The sequence below is a fragment of the Sminthopsis crassicaudata genome, chromosome X, assembly GCF_048593235.1.
Source record: "Sminthopsis crassicaudata isolate SCR6 chromosome X, ASM4859323v1, whole genome shotgun sequence".
Taxonomy (NCBI): Eukaryota; Metazoa; Chordata; class Mammalia; order Dasyuromorphia; family Dasyuridae; genus Sminthopsis; species Sminthopsis crassicaudata.
The window spans coordinates 27,345,675-27,359,355 of record NC_133623.1 but is presented as its reverse complement, the minus strand read 5'-3'; positions in this window follow the sequence as shown (position 1 = coordinate 27,359,355).

The following is a 13,681-nucleotide window of genomic DNA, read 5'->3' as shown; positions in this document are numbered from 1 at the left end:
ACTGAGTGCAGACCCAGGCCCAGGTGGAGATTCCTCTCATGCCGGCCATTCCTAACTAAAGCCTTGCACCTCTCCTGGGCTCACCTTGCCCCATCCTAAGCCACATCTGGCCCAGCCCCTCTTGGGCTGTATGAGCAAGCGTGATCCAAACTTGGGGACCCATGGCTGGTCATCTGGAGGATAGCTATAAACCTGTAACGTATGTGCATAGTATATCACATATGCAGCCTCGATTTGGAGAGGGGATATTTTTAAAGAGTTCCAGGAAAAAATAAGTAGGATGCCATGGTGTAATATATGGGAATGGGGGGAGGGAGCTAGGCCAACAAGGGTGGGAAACTAGAAAGAGATGGAATTCAACCATGGGACTCTGAAGACATAAGCAGCAGTCATTCCGCTGAAGAGAAAAATAGAACTATCTGTAGAGACCAATGTGACTTCTGCAAGTGTGCGCTAACCGACGCAGAGTTCTTTAAATAACACGCATAAGAGAGAAATGACACGAAGGATAGCAGCTAACTGAGACTGAATACAAGGGAGTAACTCAATGCAGTAAGGATGCTGTCAGGAATGCTAAAGCCTAGAATGAGCTGAGCCTGGGACAGAATTCCAAGGACAAGAAATAGGTTTATTTGGGGTTTGAAAAACTGATGGGGATGTGAAAGAAAGAGTGGCCCAGAGTGTAACCTGCAGCTCAGAAGCACATACAGAGGTTTACAATGGCCAACTTCAGATTTGAAGATTTCTTGATGACAATTCAGAAACGACTCACGCCACCTTTCAGGGTTTCCTCTGAGAAGACCGGAATGGGGCTTGTGTATCTTAAAAGGCTCCCAGTATCCATGCAAAAACTCAGGCTAACAACATATTGAATGTTGGATGGGCTTTATTTCAGACAAATACAAAGGACTTACTCATGAGCCCATAAAGAGCCTTTTTTTTGCCAGCCTTGCCCCCTTCCTCTGATTTACAGTTGGAGTAAGGGGCAAGAGTGCTGGGGTTCAGACCCTTCCCTCTGGTAGGTCCGACCTTCCCTCGGGGCCATGTGGTTCATTCACAGTGCTATCAGTCCTGACAGTACTCTGTACTAGTTCCCTGCAGGGCCAATCCTTCTTCCCCTTTATATCTCCATCTGGTGGTGGCTCCTTCTCATCTTCCACATCTTGGATTCCCTATTGGTCTGTGTTTCCACTTCAGTCTGAGTTTCCAAGCGATACCACTTCCTCCTTGGAGAGGGGGCAAGGGCGAGGGGCTAAGAACAATGGCTAGAGGTGGAAGTAGATTTGCTGAGAGGAAAGTTTAATTTTAATGTAAATGGGAAAAAATCCCAACTAGTGAGAGCAGTCCACAGATGGAATGGGCTGATTAGCTGGACTAAGTGACCTCCGAGATCTATTTGGACTCTGCAGATCTGTGACCCTGTGGTTCTATAGAGAAGAAAAGCTTCCAAGAAAGGATGGACTTGGCAAATCTAAGGCAGGGGGTTTGATTTCTGTGCCAGGGAAAACTCGAAAATACAACAAATTTATACAACCAATTTTTTTGTTATGAAAAGAATAGTTAACGAACATCCAGAAAAGTAGCGATCACAGAAGTGGAACACGTACGTCTTCCTCAAGGGCAGCTAATGCCAAGTTAAGTTCATTTCTTGGACAGGGTTATGAAAACCTATTAAAGGTTGGCATCTTTTCAGTAATAGTTATCATCATCATCACTGGTCCTGTTGTTATTATTGAAGAGGGAGCTATGTGTACAGGTAGAATGTATAATGATCCCCCCTGGAGTGGTACTCTGGTCAAGTGAACTAACCCTCCAGTGTACCAGGCAACTCTCTGTGGCTGTAACTTATAGAAAAGATGCCAACTTTGCAGTGGTGGAGGGATTTTCCTTATCTAGAAATCCGTTCTGCTCATGAAATCCCAGCTGTGCTCCTGACTCCTGTCTCTAATATAGGAGGAGGGCAAGAGTTCCAGGACCGACTCGGTTAAAAGCCAAAAAGTGTGGGAATGAGCCTGATGCGCAGGAAACAATGTCATCAATTCAGTCTGCAAAATGAGGACTAGACCAAATGGGCTCCGAGTCCTCTTTCAGAGAGAAATTCTCTTTCTTGTTCTATGGCTGAAGTGCGACTTGCAATGGGCCAGAGTGGTCACAGAGGGTGCACCTTGAGCTGGCTCTCAAAGGGTGAATAGAATTTGGAGAGGCAATAAGGCGGGCACTCTAGAACAGGAGAAGGGCATATGCCAAGGTGTGGTTGCAACGATGGCACCGGTGGAGATTTCGGAAGCTTCTTTGGTTGCAGGAATATTTTCATCATCGTGGGATTTCTGGCAATGAAATAAGAGCTGTAATATATCAAAGTAAGATGACATCATCTTGGTAGAACCAGAATCGGTTTAGGAGCCAGAAGCCTCGGGTTGGAGTTGGCCGCTCCTTATCAACTGTGTGACCTTGGCCATGTCCTTCCCCCATCCAGATTTCAGGTACTCCTCTGTATTGTGATTGGATCAAATGATATCTAAGGGCCATCTGGAACCAACTTGGATTGTATCCCGGGAGCGGTTGTTCATCCCTTTGAAAGGTGATATCTGATTCCACATAGAGAAGGGGAGATAGGCTGGCAGATCCCCAAGAGTTTCGGCCCCTGGATGGCAGCCTCTCCTCTGCTGAGCCTGCTCCTCCATTTGGCTGTGGGAGAGCTCTGTGGCCTGTCGAAATCTCCCTGACCACACATCTGGGGAGCTCGGCGGTTCTGAAAAGGGTTGGGGAGGGAGGCAGGGAGGGTGCCCAACTGCTGCTGAGCCTTTCCGAGAAGCAGAGGGCTCCAGGGGCTAAGGAGCTGGCCTGGAGCCTGGGAGCAGGAGCCAGGGACAGTAGTGGTGTGGAAACTCAGGTTGGCTGCAAACCACACACCTCAAGCCACCAGGGGGCATCAGCACCCTGGACAAGGCCGCTCTTCCCACTGGGTTATAGGACCTTGCAAGCTTAGTTGGGCAGCTGCTTTCCCCACCCCACCCCCTCCACCCTGGGGCCCTGAGCCCTTCTAGAATCTTGTCCTAGAGCCCAGGGTACAGCAGGCCCGGGCAAGCCAAAGGAGAATGGCGAATCCTGACCTGGTAGATCCCACCACTCCCTAGCAGCCATAGTGGGAAGAGCGGAAAACCCAGTCAAAGGGCCTGCTTGACTCGTGTTACCTTTGAGACACTGAGCAAGTCTCTGGGTCTCAGTCTCTGTGAAATAGATAAGATGGTCTCTGAAATCCCTTTTAAGCCCCGAGACCCTCCCACCGAGCCTGTAGACTGGAGGCCACCTAGAGGTGGCTGCGACTGAAAGAACACCGAGGGCTGGCCACTTAGCCCAAGGCCCACATTTATTCTTCTTAGACATTCACTTATTGCTCTAAATCTCCAAGGATTTCATTGGATGTCAGAGCTCGGAGAGACCTCGGAGATGACCTAGTCCAGTGCCCTGATTTTATGAGCGAGAAAAACCTCAGGCTGGCACGATTGAAAGAGGCGGCCGAATTTATGGGAATTCAACCCCCTTCCCCATTCATCAGGCTCCTACTGCGGAAGAGGAACTGTATCGACTACTGGTCAACCACTGCTGGAGAAAGCGAGGCAGACCTGGAGGCGGGGAGGACGTGAATTCAATCTCTGCCTTTGGTACTTCCTGGCTGTGTGGGCCTCTCTGGCTTTCAGGCTCATCACCTGTAAAATGGGGATCAGAGCAGGGTTATTGTGGGGCTTGAAGGTCATTCAGAATCTTGAAACAGGTCTTCCGAGTCCAAATTTGAAGCCCCCCAATCTCTCCGAGTCTCCTAAATGAATCTGCTGATCCTCTAGAGAAAAAAAACAAAAACAAAAACAAAAACTTAACAGCTAACATCTTCAGGGAAACCAGATCAGAATTCCCAGAAATGGAAATCAGGAGGTCCGGATTCAAGCTTGACTATACCACTCACTAGCTATGCCGACTTAGGCGAGTCCCGTCCCGTCCCTTTGTCTTCCCAGTTTCCAAATAATACCTATACATCTCACCTCCTAGGGTGGTTGTGGGGGGGTCCCAAAGAAAAAGGATTTCAGGTGCTCTTGTCATCATACCTTTAGGATAAGAGAGTATGGCCTCCTGAGAAAAAAACCAAACAGGCAACAGTGACAACAAGAGTTCTTAAGCCGGGTCTACGGACTCCTAAGGAATCTGCAGAGAGATTCCAGGGGGGAAGAGCTGGGGACTTGTAAAAAAAAAAAAAAAATCCGGGGACTAGGTGTCTATATAATTGGTTTCCTTATAAGAAGCCGGTGTGCTAGGCTTCCTCAGACTGCCAAAGAGGTCCAGGACACAACCAAACATTTCAATTGGCATGTGGAGGGAATGGATTTGTGTTGATACCAAGGCCCTTCCTCAGTCCGTGCCTTTGGTCACCTGGGAGGAGGCTGACCCCTTTCCTTTCCATAAGATGGACAATCTCTAGGGTCCCTTGGAGCTCCCAAATCCAAGATCGTATGATCTCTCTCCAGTGACCCTGGCCTCCAATCCCCATGGGGCCCCTGCCAGCGCTGAGCACTAAGCCGCCTTGCTCCAAATACTGCCCTTTCCCCCTCTCGGAGAGGAACCGAGTGGCAGGTGTTGATTACACCCAGTAGTCTGGCTGTGGCCATGGGCCAGGAGCGGGGCTGGAGAGCCTTGCTTAGCAGGCCCGCTCTCTCCCCCCCCCACCACAGGGGTCTGAGTGCATTCTTTGGTGAGGCAGCCTGAGCTGGGGGCCCCTGATAATCTCCCAAGTTTCTACTCCTGTTCCCCCAGGCAGGGAACAGAGTGGGGGTGGAGAAGGGAGGCCCTTCTGCTGACTAGAGAGGCCCCACTTGGGGAGTCCGTAATTCACATCCAGAAGGGGAACAGCACCACAGCAGAGCCGCCTGGAAGGGCTTCCCGCTTCACACCAGCTGAGTCTGGGCCTTCCTTATGCCCTTTCACAAGAGAGAGAATGTGAAGGGAATGGTGGGAGAAGCTCGGGTCTGGCCAAGCAGGTGAGCTGGGGCCTCATCATGGTTCTGCCACATACTCCTTGGGCTGCTTTCCCGTCCACAAAATGAAGGAGTCAAACTAGATCATGTCTAATGTTCCCTCCAAGTCATATTCTCTGTTCTCAGGTGCCTCCAAATTCTAACATTCCCTGCCCTAAACCGGCTCCCAGCTCCGATGTTCCTTGTTCTAATGTCTTCCCTGGCATTGGTATTCCGACTCTCAAGCTCCTTTTAGCTCTGATAGTCTCTTAGTTTAACTTCTTTCAGTGTCTGACATTCCTATTCTAAGATCCCTTCCACCTCTGACTTTCTGTGTTCTAAGCTGTGATGTCCCATGTCCTAAGGCATAGATCATGGCATCTAAAGTTGGAAAGAACCTTACTCATCTTGCCCCAGCTCTTCATTTTACAGAAGAAGAAACTGAGGCTCAGGTGGATTAAAAAGCTTGCCTGAGATCACATGAGAAGTAAGTGACAGAGTCTGCAAATTCTGGGCCTAGAATTCCAAGTACAGAACTCTGGCCACTCGAGTCAGAGACCTAACAGTCTATCCTCTATACTGTAAGGCGCTTTCCAGTTCTAATCATCTAAATGTTCTGGATCCTGGTAGGACCAGTCATCATCCTGACCTGACTGCTTCTGGCAGAGATGGAACAAAAGTGCTGAAATTTCAAAGGATATCAGAGGCTGCTTTTTCCCAGTATCCTCTAATTGAGATGAGTCAAGTACACCAAACTTGCCCTCTGTAGAGGGGAAGCATCCTGAAGCTGGGTTCTAGCCTCCTATTCCTACTCCAAGATATGAGCTAAAATGATAGCCATCAAGAAATTCATCTCCCATCTCTTCTTACATGTGAGATTCTGGCCTCCACTGGAAGAGATGGCAACACTTTATCCAGAAAAAAAAAAAAGTGACTCAACCAGTGATTACCTAACCGGCTTTCTCTGGGGAGCCTGGAGGTAAACATTTGGGAACACTGTGGCAGTCACACCAAGTGAGTGCTCACCCATTCTGACTCCATCAGAGACGAGGATCCCCACCTTTCCGTCAAAGTCATCTCCTACCTCTCCACCCCATACTTGCTGACAAACATGTGTGTGGCCTATGTCCAGGTCCAAAGACTGAGTCAACTCTGACCCTCAATCCTGACTGAAGGGTGCAGAGGTGGTTGGGTTTTGAAGAACTGTCGTTATCTTACAGTCCAGGGCTTGATGGCTTTGGAGTCTTAGATTGGGGTGATGTCGGATCTGAGTGCACATTAACTGACTTGTCCTAACTCATCATTTGCCAAAAAGTGTGGTTACAGAATCTCCCAGACTTTGGAGTTATCTCAACATATCAAAAAACAGAACTCATGACCTTTCCCCCCAAAGCGCTACCAGCCAGGGATACCAAGGATGCTTCCAATTGCCCAAGCTTACAACCTGGATATCACCTTCAACTCCTCGCCGTCTCTCTTGCCCTACATATCAAATCTGTCACCAAGGCCTCTCAATCTCATCTTTGGAACTTTGATGGTTGACCTCTCCTTCTCTCCAATAACATGAGCTCCATCCGAGTTCAGGCCCTTATCACCTCTCTCGCCAGGACTATTGCAATGGCCTTATAGCTGAAGTTAGGCCCATTCTAATTCATTCTTCACTGAGCTGCTAAAGAGATTTTCCTAATATGCAGGGCTGGCCATATCACCCCCTTCCCCCATCAAAAAATTCTAGGAACTCCCTATTGCCTCCTGGATCAAATACAAAATCCTGTTTGGCATTCAAATCCTTTTCTAATCTGAGCCCTTCTGACATTTCTAGTCTTCTTACACTCTATGGCCCCTTCCATACTCTACAATCCAGCCACTGACTTCTTATTTGCAGTTCCTCACACAAAATACTCTCCCTGCCTTTATGCTGGCTGTCCCCCACTCCTTACATCTTACTCTCTCCAGATAACTTCAAAACTCAGTTCAAATCCCCTATTCTGCAGAAGGCCTTGAGCAGCTCCCCCTCTCCCTTCCCCAAACTGTTGGTACCTTCCTCTGGGGCTGCCTTTAGATCTCATAGGGTCAGAGTTGTTCGTATATTATCCTCCTCATTACAATGTGAGCTCCCAGAGGAAAGGGATAGTTTTGTGTATCTCCAGTGTTCAGCACGGCACCTGACAGACACATCAAAAGGTCCCAATAAGCGGTTTTTGATCACTGGTCCAATGGCATTTCTGTTATTTGCTAGATGTGTGTCCTGGAGGGAGGTATTTAATTATTTGAGGTGTTATTTTCCTTACTGTTATTGAAGTGGTTGTTCTAGATGACTTCAAGGTCTCTTCTAACTCAAAATCAACAACATCCCTAAACAGGGGTCATCCATCTGTCCTTTGCTCTGATGGTATCCAGTGATGGGAGCCCCCTACCACCCCTTTGCTAATCCTAGCCCTCACAAAGCAAAACATTCCATTTTTAGACAGTTCTACATTTTTTCTTTGTAGCAAGTCAAAACCTCCTCTACAACTTACATTCAGTATTTCTTATGGTGCCCCCAGGAGCCAATTAGACCCATTCTAATCGTTCTATTTGACAAGCTTTAAAGTAATTAAAGATAGTACTCGGGGGAAAGATAATGTGAAATGTTGGAGGGGATGTGAGAAAACTGGGATACTGATACATTGTTGGTGGAATTGTGAATACATTCAGCCATTCTGGAGAGCAATTTGGAAGTATGCTCAAAAAGTTATCAAACTGTGCATACCCTTTGACCCAGCAGTGTTGCTACTGGGTTTGTATCCCAAAGAAATACTAAAGAAGGGAAAGGGACCTGTATGTGCAAGAATGTATGTGTTAGCCCTCTTTGTAGTGGCTAGAAACTGGAAAATGAATGGATGCCCATCAATGGGAGAATGGCTGAATAAATTGTGGAATATAAATATTATGGAATATTATTGTTCTGTAAGAAACGACCAGCAGGATGACTTCAGAGAGGCCTGCAGAGACTGACAGGAACTGATGCTGAGTGAAATAAGCAGGACCAGGAGATCATTATAGACTTCAACAACAGTACTATATGATGATCAGTTCTGATGGACGTGGCCCTCTCCAACAAGGAGATGAACCAAATCAGTTCCAATAGAGCAATAATGTACTGAACCAGCTACACCCAGAGAAAGAACTCTGGGAGATGACTATGAACCACTACATAGAATTCCCAATCCCTCTGTTTTTGTCCGCCCGCATTTTTGATTTCCTTCACAGGCTAATTGTGCCCTGTTTCAAGTCCGAATCTTCTTGTGCAGCAAAATAACTGCATGTTACATACATTTTCTACTTTTCCTCTTTTCTAATATGGATGGTGAGGTACCATTGGTTTTTTTCCCTTCTCCAAGTGAACAATCCTAAGAGACATACATACATTTAACTTATACTTTAACATATTTAACATGTATTGGTCAACCTGCCATCTGGGGGAAGGGGTAAGGGAAGGAGGGGAAAAGTTTTGGCAATTGTCAATGCTGAAAAATTACCCATGCTTATATCTTGTAAATAAAAAGCTATAATAATAATAAAAAAGATAGTACTCAGGTCCCCTCTTAAACTTATTTTTGAATCTGAAGTGAATACCCCTAATTCTTTTACAAATATTCCTTGTGGGATATTTTTTATTCTCTTCCTGAAAGAAACATCTTCATTATACAGTATTTTGTCAAGGAAAAACTCATTTAAAAAAACCTTCCCCAAAATGAGCAATGGAGAAAATGGGGTCAAATTAGCCCCAGAGGGAACTAGGTAAATATTTGCTGAAGAAAATAGCCAATCTGGCTCCACCAGCCTCCAGTGCCCTCTCCTTTGGCCCCAGTTCATTTTAATGACTTTCCTGCTCTTTGACTGACTTTCTTGATCAGTCAGCAACTTGGACTTGAGTGGACCCCAAGGCCAGAGGACAGCATCTGCACACATGCATTTATACATTGCTGTATTTTATTCTTTTATTATTAGGACCTTTGTGTGTGCTGCAAGTTCACTTCCCTGCTCCTGTAGAATCTAAATTAGCATTCCTGTGCCCAATCTTCAAGGACAAAATCCATAATCACCCCCCATAAGGCCTTTGATCCTCACTGGAGGGAGGGCACATGCTTGGAATATATTGGCCACGTGGCACATAGAATACACGCATGCACGAAGCAACTCCTGCCTCTGGTGCCATCTGACTGATAGGGCTAGCTCTTCTTCATTGATGGCTGAGTCTCTTCTCTGCTGCTAAGAGTCCCGCTTCCTAGAAGTACCTCTACTTACTCCCTCCCAACTCTCTTTGTTGCTTTCTTTGTCTTCTATGGTGAGACTTACTCATGCCCGATGGGTGGGAGGGGGAGCCCCACGGGGGTAGCAAAGCAGAGAAATCCCCTCTCCATCTGCCCTCTGGCAGAGGCGGAAGGGAAAAGACAAGGAGCAATCCTCTCTTTAGAGCTGGGTTCTTCCTCCATAGCCGACTCTCCTCTTTCTTGCCAAGCTCACGCTTTACAAAGTTCTCCTGCCTCAACTGTCTCTAGAACTGGGAAATCATCGTTTTAAAGCCCACCAGGGCGAGCATGGCCAATGTTGATGTAATCCACGGCAAGCCACCTTCTAATTCCATTAGGGAAATCTTTGATTTTGTAAAGGCATAAGAAATCATAGCAACATCTTTTTACTTCATTGAATGCATTAATATCTCATCACTTGACCCTTCTGTTATCCCATCAAATAAGCTGGCGAGGACATCAATTGGGAAGGAATGCCCTGATCAATTTCCTCCTTCCCTACATTTTAATAGGTCTCTTTGGATCGCCAAGTTGTGTGTATGAATTTTCTACTTTTCCTCTTTTCTAGTGTGGATGGTGAGGTACCATTGGCTTTTTTCCCTTCTCCAAGTGAACAATCCTAAGAGAAACTTTGATTAGCGCCTTCCTTCGTCTACCCTAGGACTACATAAAATCACAATCAGAAGTAAGACACTGGAAAAGAAGTCCTGCCAGTGAACCCAGCAAGATCACAAATACATAAAATGGAAACCCCCCCACATTTCCATGACAGAAGGCACTTTGGGGACTATAGAAACCACTCACCACCCTGATAGGGGTCTTCCATGGAGCATAGAAATTTGAATAGAATTTTAGAAAAGTGAGATATGACATCTACGATAACTGAATGGGCACAGAAAAGAGTATACGTATGAACAAACTCCACAAATGTAAAAAAGCAGAAATAACAAATACAACACCACAACAGTTGTATTCAATAAAGGATCTTTGAAGAGAGGATTAAAATTAATTAGAGACTAAATAACCTAATCCCAAAGAATCTGTAGGTCAACAAACAAATCATAGAAACAATAGAAAATGTCATCAAAGAAAATGGCAGAGGGAAGCAACATATCAAAACTTTGAGTATGTAGCCAAATCATTCTGATGGGGAAATTTATACAGATATATATCGAAATACTTTTATGGAACGAATGCTCAGGTTATAGATATTGAAGAACTGGAAGTCAGGCAAGCTATGGGAGGGGACACTGGCATGTATACTTAGATCATCAAGCAAGGGCAAGGGAAAGGAAGATTGATCATAAAGGCATGAGACTACAGCATGCGTTCCAAAGGAAATGTAGTATTCATAAGTACAAGAACCTGGACGTTTGAGCAGAAAGGATCTAAAATAAAGAGAAGCTTGTTAGTGATACAATGAATTTCTTAGAACTTAATAGAATACATAGACATAGGGATCCCAGAGAGGCAGGGAAGAGGAGAGTGAGAATGAGGGATTGAAAGGGAAGGAAATTGGTTCCCAGGTGAATCCAGATCACAGGAATTGAGTGAGAAGGATATGGGAGTTTACTGGTCACAGGATGAGGACAGTATTACTTGACTTGGGCTTTCAGCCTCCAAGGTTCTGTAATGGCAAAGGGCTTCAGCATGCTCCCTCTCAAATACCAGAGATGAAGGGTTGAGCCTATCAGGAGGTCAGCTCAAACGTCTGGGTCAGTGACTACCTGCTATTTGGGTCCCTGGGAGCCTGATTCAATTTGCTTTTAGTTCTTTTGTTCCCGCTTTTAGTACCGCTCATGGACTACGTACTTGATTCTTGCTCAAGTCTGCAACCCTGGTCCTAAATAAAATCATGGCAGTGAAACATCTGGTGCCTCGGTGATCTGGTCTAGAGGGCTGAAGTGTTCTTGTTCTTGGGTACCTGTGGAATCAAGGCCAAGGAAGCCATCAAAACCAAGTTCTGAGAGAAGTTAGGGGTAGAGCCCCATGTTCCCTGATCTAGTGATGGAAAAGGAGTAACCAGTAAGACCCTACATGACAGAAGTAGCCTTGACCTGGGAACTGGACAGAAACGATAGACAATAAACCTTGGAACGAGGCAGCTTTCTTCCACCTACCTGGCCCCTACCTCCAAGGGAACCCAATCAAGCTAAGGTTTTGTAGTTTTCTCAGTTGACTCAGGACCTCAACATGTTGCAGTAGATATATAGTCAAGGCCCCCAAGTTTCAAGGCCCTGAGAGAGACCAGAGCAGTGGTCCACTCCCTTGGAGTCAGTGACAGAGGACTGCTGCTTTATATGCATTTCTTAAGTCTATGTCTTATGTATTCCTTCCTCCATATTCCCCCCAACCCTTAGGAAGAGCATATACTGGATATATTTATCTGCCCCTCAAAGCACCTTGGACAGGGCTAAGCTACCCACAAGAGCAGGCTGATTTGCCTCCATTGTCTCCACTTTAAGAGCTCAGGTGTGATAGACCAGACCTTGGCTGGCAAATTCTAACTCGGGAGCCAGAAGCTATTTTTTCCCCTGATCTGCAGCCCACAGAGCCAAGATCCTTTGATTTATAATATACATGCCCATAAAATCCTCGACTTTCTTGACAAACTTCTAAGGAGTGAAATAATAGCTCAAGGTAAAATCAGAAAAGATACCACAAAGCAATCCCCATTCAATTATACCCTAAAGAGATCTTAAAGAAGGGAAAGGGACCTGTACGTGCCAAAATGTTTGTGGCAGGCCTTTTCGTAGTGGCCAGAAACTGGAAAATGAATGGATGCCCATCAATTGGAGAATGGTTGGGTAAATTATGGTATATGAAGATTATGGAATATTATTGTTCTGTAAGAAATGACCAACTGGAAGAATACAGAGAGGCTTGGAGAGACTTATAGGAACTGATGCTGAGTGAAATGAGCAGAACCAGGGGATCATTATACACTTCAACAATGATACTGTATGAGGATGTATTCTGATGGAAGTGGATATCTTCAGCATAGAGAAGAGCTAATCCAATTCCAATTGATCAGTGATGGACAGAATCAGCTACACCCAGAGAAGGAACGCTGGGAAATGAGTGCAAACTGTTTGCACTTTTGTTTTTCTTTCCAGGTTATTTTTACCGTCTGAATCCAATTCTTCTTGTGCAACAAGAGAACTGTTTGCATGCATATATTGTATTTGGGATATACTATTGAAGTACCCAGGCGAGAGAAAGACAGGGCAGCCAAAATAATGAAAATTTAAGAGGGTTTATTGCTAGCTAGCGACTGCACCCCAACAGAACAGGGGGGTCAGCAAATGAGTGGTCTCAGGGCCACATATTTATAGAAAGAAGAGAGACATCAAAATGTTTCTTGATACATTTGTCATAATCAAGGAATTTCTATTCTAAACAGGAGACAAAAAAAGTTATCACTCTAAGGGGGTCATTCTCAGGCAGCAGCAAAGGGTATTTCTTTAAGCTTATCAGGTTTCAAGGACTCGGGTCTCTCAGGACAGCACATCTGGGGGTGTCAGAATACCATCTGCAGTAGGGAGTGAAGAACTAGTAATAAACTTCTAACTACAAAGATTCAAGATTATGTTTGTCACGGTCCCATTTGGGGTGCTTTTCTACTTCACTATAAAATATTTAACATGTATAAGACTGCCTGCCATCTAGAGGAGGGGGTGCAGGGAGGAAAGGGAAAAGTTGGAACAGAAGGGAATGCAAGGGCTAATGTTGTAAAAAAAATTACCCAGGCATATGTTTTGTCAATAAAAAGTTATAATTAAAAAAAGAAAAATTACTCATGCATATATTTTGTATATAAAAAGGTATAATAAAATAATAGGTTAAAGTTAAGGAGGTTAAGCTGACCTTATAAATGCACTCTTCTTCCCATTCTTCATGTGTAATTTTGTCAAATATATGATGGAGAGAATTTCTGCCTCCTTCCTCTCACCAACACATACTTTCAAGTGGCATCTTCTAGATGCGAATCCATTTCTTCCCCCACACTTCCCAATTGCCTCTGTTCTCCACTCTCCCACAGATAAACTCCCACAACTCCTTACCCAGCCAACCAAAAGTCATAGGCAAGTTAGGGGAGAAGTCATGTTTCTCTGGAATTCATAAAATGAAAGTGTGGGACTAGTCTCTGTCCAGCACCAGACCCTGGTGTAGGTCCTCATCACTTCCTAACTGGCCAATCAAAACAGCCTGCTGCTTGGCAGCCCAGCCTCCGGACTCAGGTGTCAAATAAGCCTTCCTTAATGTGGAGATCTGACAATAGCATGTCCCCCACTCAATCAAGTAACTCCTGAAGGCTTCCAATTTCAGGATCAAAGAAAAAGTCCTCTGTTTGGCCTCCAAAATCCTCTCTAACCTGAC